The 10,896-nt window shown below is 37.8% G+C and overlaps 1 non-coding gene across 1 annotated transcript; it reads left to right on the forward strand.

The window, feature by feature from the left end:
• Positions 1 to 10,789: 10,789 nt before the first annotated feature.
• LOC113717491 (small nucleolar RNA R71) lies at positions 10,790 to 10,896 on the forward strand. Its single transcript, XR_003454407.2, has one exon. It is a non-coding gene; the product is annotated as a small nucleolar RNA R71 (small nucleolar RNA).

Consider the following 10,896-nt stretch of genomic DNA (forward strand, 5'->3'; position numbering starts at 1 on the left):
TAGAGAAATTTCACTTAAGGAAGATTCTAGGGATGTAGATTCCACTTATGGCTTAAACAACACAAATGAATGGATTTACTTCTTGCTATTATTCTTGCTTAACCAGAGATTCATTTCCAAAGTTTCCAAGTCTCATTTTCATGATGAAATGGCCTAAAGCAATATAGATTTCCCTATTTTCATGGTGAAATACTACTACTACTCTGTTTTATTTCATGAAATGCTAAGTAATCCACCTAAGTGTATCTCTATTTTCATGAACATACAACTCACGCTCTACTCATGTGTTTCCATTGTTATTACCAATTCTCATTGAACAATAACAACTATAACCAAACTATTGGTGATCAATCAATAGCAAGTAATCACAGTTACACAAGTAGACAAGTTAATACAAGATATAACAAGTGTAAATCACATTCAATTTATACTATTTAGCCATAAGTTTCATCTACTCCCTAGATGAAGGAGTTTAGCTACTCATGAATGATTTAACAATCAAACTCACAAGTTTATTCATGCAAAACCTCATAAAGTACAAGTATAAGAAAGATAAAAGAAAGCTTAGCCAATTGAAGGTGAAGCTCTCCAATTCCTGCTATGTTCTTGCACAATATGATTATAAGTGAAACTTTTTAAGTCCTTCTCCAAGAACTCCTATCTAGAGAGAAAACTAGATACAAGAAAGAAAACTAGCTACGTATGGTCATCCAGACCTCTCCCCTGCTTTCTGCATAAAAGGTGGAAGAAATTCCATTTCTCCCACTTCATAATTTCCTCCACTCAGATTTTGTAAAAAGAAGTCAAAGATATGATATTTCCTTTTGTCCATACTCATTTGGTCTTCTCTTTTGTTGCAGAAGCATGTGCCACCGATTTCTGTCCCTCAAAATAGCTGGAAAGTTGTGAAAAAGGTAAAGAAAAACGGCTGTTGCATTTGCTGAGGAGAGAGACAGATCCGAGCCTCGGATCCGAGGAGTGAAAATGGATCCGAGCTCGGATCTTCAGGATCCGAGGTCTTCATAATGGATCCGAGGTCGGATCGTCCTGACCTCGGATGCTCTCCACCAGAAGTACAGACGAGGGTTCGGATCCATCTTGTGCACATGGATCCGAGCTCGGATTATAGGATCCGAGGTCTTCCCTTGATGGATCCGAGGTCGGATCGTCCTGACTTCGGATGCTCTCCACCAGAAGCACAGACGAGGGGTCGGATCCCTTTTATACACACGGATCCGAGCTCGGATCCGTGTTGAGCAATTTTCCAGTTTTTCACTTCTTCTCTTTTTCTTCATTTTTGCTCCCAATTTCTTGTGTACTTTGTCCTCTGGATGACCCTTATATTCCTTTGAACTTGTGCATAAATTTCATACATCAATTACCTTCACAAATTCACCAGATTAACGCATTAATTCACTCATTTATCAATTTTTGAAACCTTAATCAATATTTAAGCAATTATCACCAAAAGAGTTCAAATATGGCTTAATCTTCTCAGAACATACCAAAAATTAATGCCAAATTCATACAAAATATGCGTTAAATATTCACTTATCAAATTCCCCCACACTTGAATCATTGCTTGTCCTCAAGCAATTTTACACAAAACTTACTTCAAATATTCAATAGATAAAACAATATACGTACTTTTGTCAAATTTAATTCCTCAAAAACCTAGAAACCAATCATTATGCCATTTCTCAGATTACACTAAATACTCATAATATTTAATTAAATAAAAATAATTATGCCTTAATTTCAACAAATTCAAATCAATTCTCTCATTCTATCCTAATTTCACAAATAAATAAATCACAAAGTCAATTTTATGGCCTTCCTTATCCCAAAACTCATCAATTTAGAGGGATTTATTCACATTTCTTCTTATTTAAATAATGAAAATGTCTTTTTACGCGAAAATCAACACTTTTAGGTGAAAATTCCCGGTTACTCAACATTTCACTTATTTAAATTGCTAAGCATACTCTTAATTCAAATACCTTTTTACGCGAATGTCGACATTTGTAAATGCCAACCCCCGGTTACTCAGTATATGAATCATTGGAGTAGAAAAATAATAATAATTTTTTTTTTTTTTTTTTTTACAAAGTATAATTAAAGGAAGAATTTGGCCTTGTTTTTGACTATATCAATCACTTACTTATAAAATTAAGTAAAAATGATAAATCTCATTAATTTTGCAAAATTCTAAGCATAATTTTTTCTTATTTAACCAAATATACTTTCTAAAATGTAAATATCCTAATTGCATAATAATTCATTCCAGGCCAAATAAGAACTAAACTTTTCCAAAATACACATAGCATTTTATCCAAAGGAAGAATTAGACACTTAAAATTTTAACATTTTGGCCATTCTTATGGAAGAATTGTAATGAAATATTGGAAAATATTTTAGAAAAATTTTGACAGAGTTTCCCCATAAAAATGGATGAAACTCCCTGCCAACAACCTCAATTTTCACAAAAATTATCCTCATGACTATCTCCACATATAATTCCAACATTTTTAAGCCATAAACAACTAAAATCATGCATTTCAAAACACAATTACCCATAAGATAAGTAATCCCTCCCCCACACTTAAAATCTACAATGTCCTCATTGTAGAGGAAGGTAAAAGAACTGAAACTTCCCTCTCATAGGTGGTGATGCAATTTGAAGCCCTTACTCATCATGATCATCCATTTTCTGTCCAAAATGAGACAACAAGGGTACCAAATACCATAAGTAACACAAAATGATAATAAAATCTACAAGTGTGTCTTAACAAAAGAAAAGTAAGATAAATAAAGACATAAAAGATCAAATCCGCTAAATAATTTCATGGCTGCTCGGAACGAGGGTCTACTGCCTCCTCGGCTCCATGAGGACCCTGTGAGGTACCAACATGGCCCTCCTCCTGATGAGGTGTCGGTGTAGGGGACCGTCGGATATGAAAATGATCCTCGATCGCACGAAGACGGCGATCATGTCGGTCGAGTCGCTCAGTCATCATCCGTTCCGTCTGGTCAATGCGCTCGACGACTCGCGTCTCCATACAGCAAATGGCATTGAGAAGCTCTTGCCACTTGGAGCGCGATTGAGGAGGCGGTCGTGGAACCGGAGGAGGAAGAGTCTGCTGTGCCTCCGTCTCTTGAGTTTCCGCTTGTGGTTCAGTGTGAGGCGGAGGCTGAGTGGAAGTCGATGCTTCTCCTGTGTCTCGGACCAAAGTAGCTCCAAAATCAGTAGAAATACCCAAGGATTTGAGTAACGAATCATTTACCTCCTCTGCCGACCTAGTTACCACAGCTCTTTCGGTTCCAATGGGAATCTTGAGCTTCTCAAAGATGAGGGATAGCAGTCGAGGAAATCCAAAACAAGTCTCGCCGGCCCTCATACGAGCTGTGGTCCGCATATAACTGATGATAATGCTGGGTAGAGAAATACCAGTCAACTGTCTACCCACTCCATGTATCATCTTATCCAGAAAATAGAGATCGCTATTTCGGATCTCCCGTTTGCCACTCTTTTTCGGCACCACATTGAAGGTAAAAAGGTAGAAAATCAGGTGGTACCGATGCTCGAAGGAGTCGGCATATACCGTGAGTTTTTTTGAACTTCCTCGCTCACGGTATTGACCCTTTAGCCGTCCCACGGCTTCTCCCACTTGCCAAGGGTCTCGAGCTTTGAATTCCTTGGTCAGTTTGACATCTTCGCCTTCGTCTTTGAGTTGGACGAAGTGTCTCAATGTGTCTCGATTGAGAGTCACTCTTCTACCTCGAACCCACGAGACGATGAGGTTGCCACTGTGGCTCTGCTTGTTCTCCACATTGGCATAGAACTCCCTGACCAGGTTGGGATAGTAATGTTTTGGCAAATTTAGTATAGTCTCCCATCCGAGTCGTTTAAATGCAGTGGAGATGTGATAGTGTGCATCCACCTCCGGTGCCAAGTGCTTCTCAATTATGATCTCCTTGTCCAATCCGGCTTCATACCACTGTTGGTTCTCAAGTGATGTGAATCGTGTGGTATCGTAGTCCGGAGGTGGCTTATCACGGCTAGTAGACGCTGTCTTCCGGCGAGATCGAGGTGGTGATTCAGGCGAAGGAGATTCTTCCTCAGGCGACTCCTCATGCACAGAAGGTGTGTGTTCCTCACTTGAGGAAGGAGTAGGAGTACGAATGATAGCCCTCCTTGTACGAGCCATAGTACCTATAAACAAGATGAGTATTTATTAGAAACGATAGAAATTCGCTCATACATGTTAAAAAGGAATTTAAGAAAATTTCGGCAGAGTTTCCCCTTGAAAAAGGGCTAAACTCCCTGCCAAAATGTACCCAAATCTAAACAAATAAACTTCCTAACACATCTCAAATTCAATTCCCACACTTAGAAAGGATATTAGCAGTAAAGGAATCATTTCATGCATATTAAGTGCAAACAATGTTAAATTATATCCATTTACAAGAATGAACACTCAAACACTTGAGAATATCTCCAATCCAATTCATAACACTCGTTAACACTTAAGTTAACTACACATGAGTCCCAATTCATCCAAATACTAATTATTTCAAGTAAAAGTGGGTCAATGTGCTTAACTTGATCGGGAACACACACTTTTACCTAATGGGCTATTGCTCTAGTGATAGCATATCATTTTCAATTGGTATAACAGTGATGTATACCTCCCTGAACAAGTTCATATATTCAATGAAAGCAAAATTCACAAGTTTAAATCACTAAAATGCTCAAGCCCAAAAATTTAAAAGCAATTCTCAAAACTATCACCAAATCCATCATTCTCTCACAAATAAGCATGCAAATAATTATAATTGCTGATTTGAGCACAATGTAGCACAATTATATCAAGAACTTTCAATAATTACGCTATTAGCAAAATATATTGAAAAAACTAAAAATATACAAAAATTGAGAGATATAAAATGTCACAGAAATTCGCAATTTGTTACCTCAAATAGATGGAGTGATGATGGGGGATGATAATGATGCAAAAATGGAGAACAACCAAGCCCAAATTCGAACTCAAATTGCAAGATTTCAATTCGGCCCTTCTTTGTGTCTTGAAGATCAAAACCCTCAAAGGTGATGTTTTTGATTCCAAATTGTTGAGGGTTAATGCTCACAAAAGGTTAGGGAAGGTTTTTATTGTGAAAAATTGGGAATTTGATGGATGAAATGGAAGATTGGAGGAAAAGGGAAGGGTTTCGGTTGATAGAGGGAAAAGGGTTTTTGAAAAATGCAGAAACGAGGCCTCGTTTCTGCTATATCCGCGAATGGATCCGAGGTCGGATCCTTTCTGGAAGGCCTCGGATCCGACAGGGCTCGGATCAGCCCCAACAGAAACACAGACGAGCCCTCGGATCTGTCTGGGTTGGAATGGATCCGAGCTCGGATCTATGGATCCGCGGTCGGATCTGTTTGGGATTTTAGGATCCGAGCTCGGATCATTGTGTCTCTGCAACAAATTGCAGAAACTGCAATTTTTTCAAACTTTTTCTCCCTTTTTCGGCCAATTCCAAATTACACATTGGACATACCTTTTCTCAATTCCAACCTCCCACGCACATGTAATATACCATAAACATAATATCCAACCTCTCAAAACACAACAAACACATCTACATTGAAAATTGAGGGGTGGGGTTCTTTGATCATTTTTGCATTTTTACACTAAAATGGCATTTTTGAGCATTAAATGTACATCAAATGAGTTCATAAGCCTTTATAACCATGATATTACCAAAACTCACTTGAAATGCACAATGTATGTATATGCATGGGAATTTTAAGCACTTAAAACACAATTTGGTAAGAAAAACTCCCTTTTTCACATATTCTTCAAGTGCACCTCCGAGATGGATGATAAAACTCCCGTACCTCCTACAAACAAGTGAAATATATCTAATTAGTCAATTAAATCACACCAAAATGTAAGAAACACCTAAAAACACACAAATACACTATTAGTATTGGGTTGCCTCCCAACAAGCGCTTTTGTTTATAGTCGTTGGCTCGACTCTCCTATAACTTCTTTAATTCTCCATTGCATTTCCTAAGGAGTAAATTACTCCTTTAGGAACTTTTTCTCCGGCCAAATAGAGCTTCAATCTTTGGCCATTTACTTTGAATGGAGCACCATTTTCTCCTTTTATTTCCACTGCTCCATAAGGAAACATGCGAACCACTTCAAATGGACCGGACCATCGAGACTTAAGCTTTCCAGGAAATAATTTAAGCCTTGAGTTGAACAATAAAACCTTTTGCCCTTCTTCAAAATGCTTAGGGAGGATGTGTTTATCATGCCAAAATTTCACTTTTTCTTTGTAAATTTTGACATTCTCATACGAAGTCAACCTCAATTCCTCCAATTCGCTTAACTCAAGCATTCTCTTTTCACCTGCAGATTTAAGATCAAAGTTATTTGCTTTAACAGCCCAATAAGCTCTATGTTCTATTTCCACAGGTAAATGACATGCTTTCCCATAAACAAGCTTATATGGAGACATTCCCAACGGCGTTTTAAATGCCGTTCTATACGCCCATAAAGCATCTTCAAGCTTGTTTGACCAATCCTTTCTTGATCGGTTTACTGTTTTCTCCAAAATGATTTTAATTTCCCGGTTGGCCAACTCCGCTTGTCCATTAGCTTGAGGATGATAGGGGAGTGACTTTTTATGCCTGCATCCATATTTAAGCAACAAAGTGTCAATAGCTTTATTACAAAAATGCTTACCTTCGTCGCTTATTATTGCCTTTGGAACTCCAAACCTACAAAATATGTTCCGTTTCAGGAACTTAAGCACAACTTTAGCATCATTAGTTTGTGAAGGAATGGCCTCCACCCATTTAGAGACATAATCAACTGCTAAAAGGATGTACTTGTTATTATATGAGCTAGGAAATGGTCCCATAAAATCAATGCCCCAAACATCAAATAACTCAACTTCCAAATATGTAGTCAAAGGCATTTCATTCCTTCTTGAGATATTACCGGTTCTTTGGCATTGATCACAACTTTTCACCCAATTTCTAGTATCTTGGTGCATAGTAGGCCAATAAAATCCAGATTGCCATATCTTTGCTACAGTCTTAGTAGTACTAAAATGACCTCCCGTTTCAAGAGTATGACAATGCATTAAAATGCTATGTACCTCCTCCTCCGGAACACATCTTCTAATTATTCCATCTGCACAATGTTTGTACAAGAATGGTTCCTCCCAAAAGTAATGTTTAGCATCATTTAAGAATTTTTTTCTTTGATGAGAATTCAAATCATTTGGTATCACTCCACTAGCTATAAAGTTAACTAGATCAGCATACCATGGTGACTTATAAATTGCCATTAAAAACTCATCTGGAAATTCTTCTTTAATGGACAAATGGTCATCTTGCTGCATGTTTTCCAGTCTAGAAAGATGATCTGCAACTAAATTCTCGGATCCTTTTTTATCTTTGATCTCCAAGTCAAATTCCTACAACAATAAAATCCATCGAATTAATCGCGGTTTTGCATCTTTCTTATTTAACAAATACTTGAGTGCTGCATGGTCAGTATAAACGATAACTTTAGATCCTACTAAGTATGATCTAAATTTATCCAATGCAAAAATCACTGCTAGCAACTCCTTCTCTGTTGTTGCATAGTTAACTTGGGATTCATTTAACATTTTACTTGCATAATAAATGACATGAAGTCGCTTATTATGTTTTTGCCCAAGAACAGCCCCAACTGCAAAATCACTTGCGTCACACATTAATTCGAATGGCAAGCTCCAATCTGGTGATGCTATGATGGGTGCGGAGACAAGTTGCTTCTTCAACCTATTAAAAGCAAGTATACACTCATCATTAAATTGAAAAGGAACATTTTTTGCAAGTAATTCACATAAAGGTTTAGCAATCTTGGAAAAATCCTTAATAAACCGCCGATAGAATCCCACATGTCCAAGAAAGCTACGAATGCCTTTCACATTGGTTGGTGGAGGCATTCTCTCAATAACCTCTATTTTGGCTTGATCAACCTCAATACCTTCTGAGGAAATTTTGTGGCCTAACACAATACCTTCACAAACCATGAAGTGACATTTTTCCCAATTGAGTACAAGGTTTGTTTCTTCACATCTCTGCAAAATTAGATCTAAATTGTTAAGACAATCATCATAAGTAGATCCAAATACAGAAAAATCATCCATGAAGATTTCCATAATTTTCTCATTAAAATCAGAGAAAATTGCCATCATGCATCGTTGGAAAGTGGCCAGTGCATTGCACAATCCAAAAGGCATCCTTCGAAATGCAAAAGTACCGTAAGGACAAGTGAATGTAGTTTTCTCTTGATCTTCTGGTGCAATGAATATTTGATTGTATCCTGAAAAACCATCCAAGAAACAATAAAACTCATATCCGGCCAATCTTTCTACCATTTGATCAAGAAAAGGAAGAGGGAAATGATCCTTCCTAGTAGCTGCATTCAATTTTCTGTAATCAATACAGACTCGCCAACCAACCACAACTCTAGAGGGAATCATTTCATCATTTTTACCATGTACTATGGTTATCCCCCCTTTCTTTGGTACTACATGGATAGGAGAAATCCACACACTGTCAGAAATTGGAAAAATTATACCTGCATCCAACCATTTAAGGATTTCTACTCTTACCACTTCTTTCATGTTTGGATTTAACCTTCTTTGAGTCTCAACCACTGGTTTAGAATTTTCTTCCAATAAAATCCTGTGCATACAAACAGTTGGACTAATTCCTTTGATATCAGAAATTGTCCATCCTATTGCCTTTAAATGCTTCCTTAAAACACGTAAGAGCTTGTCTAATTGTTCCTCATTTAATGCTGAATTTACAATCACAGGCAATGTCTCTTTTTCTCCAAGAAACGCATATTTGAGGTGCTTAGGCAGCGGCTTTAGCTCAAGCTGCGGTGCTTGCTCACATGATGGTGGAGGTAGCCCTTTACTCAGTCCTAACGCCTCGTATGCATTTCTCCTTTTATAAGGAATTTGTGCCTGCAAAAATTCAGTCATTTCTTCAATCTGTTCCTCTTGTATACCTATACCATTAAGACAAAGTTCAAGAGAATCATTATCAAGATTTACTTGACTCATTTCTAATGCCAATTCATCACATATGTCAACCGAATAAACATGGTCGGTAAAAGAGGGATATTTCTCTACTTTACTCAAATCAAATTCCACTTCCTCTTCACCGATTTGAAACTTAAACTTACCTCGTTTGACGTCTATTATTGTACCTGCAGTGGCCAGAAATGGTCTACCAAGTATAATAGGTACATTTACATCTTCCTCCATGTCTAAAACAACAAAATCGACAGGAATAATAAATTTCTGCACTTTAATGAGCACATTTTCCAATATGCCCATTGGATGTCTAATAGACCTGTCAGCCAATTGCAAAGAAATGTTAGTACGCTTCAACTCTTTCAACCCCAATTGCCTAGCCACAGTTAAAGGGATCAATGACACACTTGCACCAAGGTCACAAAGTGCTTTAGAAAATTCTACATTACCGATAGTGCAAGGAACTGTAAAACTCCCTGGATCTTTCAACTTGGGTGGCAATTTGTTTTGTATGATTGCACTACATTCTTCTGTTAATGCAATTGTCTCACTGTCTACCAACTTCCTTTTCTTGGTCATTATCTCCTTGAGAAACTTCGCGTACGAAGGAATCTGCAAAATAGCATCCACAAAAGGAATGTTAATATGTAATTGTTTAAAAATGTTGACAAATTTCTCAAATTCTTTGTCATTTCTTGAAGGCTTCAATCTTTGAGGGAATGGCACCGGTGGAGGAATTGGTGTTGCATCTTCCATTTGCAGTTCATTTTTCTCTATCTTTTCTTTCCCTTTTTCTTCCTTGCTTCCCTCTTTTAACTCACTCAATTTCTTATTCTCTCTTTTTTTAAACTCTCTTCCACTTCCAACTACTGGCGGCTCAACTAATTCCTTACCACTACGGAGGGTTATGGCCTTCACATGCTCCCTTGGGTTCACTTCAGTTTTGCTAGGTAAATCCCCTTGGTTGCGATTATTAACCGCATTGGCAATTTGGCCTAATTGGACCTCAACATTCCTGTACATATTGGTGAGTTGGTCCATTCTTCCCTCAATTTTTTCAAACCGTTGAGTAGTGGCACTAGCTAACTTTTCAATTTTATCATTTGATGCATTGGCTAGCTTTTCGATTGCCAATTCCCAAGCTGGTTTGGACTCATGCAATGTTTGCTTTTGTTGAAAACCTGGTGGATTAACTGGTCTTTGTTGGTTCCCTTGATCTTTCCATCCAAATTTCGGGTGATTACGCCATCCTGAATTATAAGTATTGGAGTATGGATTGTTTTGGGGTGGACGGTTGTAATTGTTGAGATATTGAACCTGTTCACTGCTAGAACACATAAAATCATCATGATCTCCGCCGCAAATGGTACAACTTGCAACAACTACTCCTTGATTAGAACTAGAACCAACTTGCCTATTAAGCATCTTAACCACATTATCCATTTTTGCACTTAACATATTCAAGGTATCTACTTCAAGCATACCTGCGGTTCTCCTTGAATTACCTCGTTCGTTTGCCCATTGGTAGTTGTTAGCAGCCATTTCTTCGATTAATTGCTGAGCTTCCTCAGCTGTCTTTCCCATTAAAGCTCCTCCCGCTGCTGCATCTACATGTGTCTTTGTTGGATAGGTGAGACCATTGTAAAATGTTTGGACTACTAGCCAATCAGGTAGACCATGATGAGGGCATCTTCTTTGCAATTCCCGATAACGCTCCCAAGCTTCATACAATGTCTCTCCTTCCTGTTGAGAGAAACTAGTTATATCCATTCTTAATTT

The sequence above is a fragment of the Coffea arabica genome, chromosome 11c (assembly GCF_036785885.1).
Source record: "Coffea arabica cultivar ET-39 chromosome 11c, Coffea Arabica ET-39 HiFi, whole genome shotgun sequence".
NCBI classification, from domain to species: domain Eukaryota; kingdom Viridiplantae; phylum Streptophyta; class Magnoliopsida; order Gentianales; family Rubiaceae; genus Coffea; species Coffea arabica.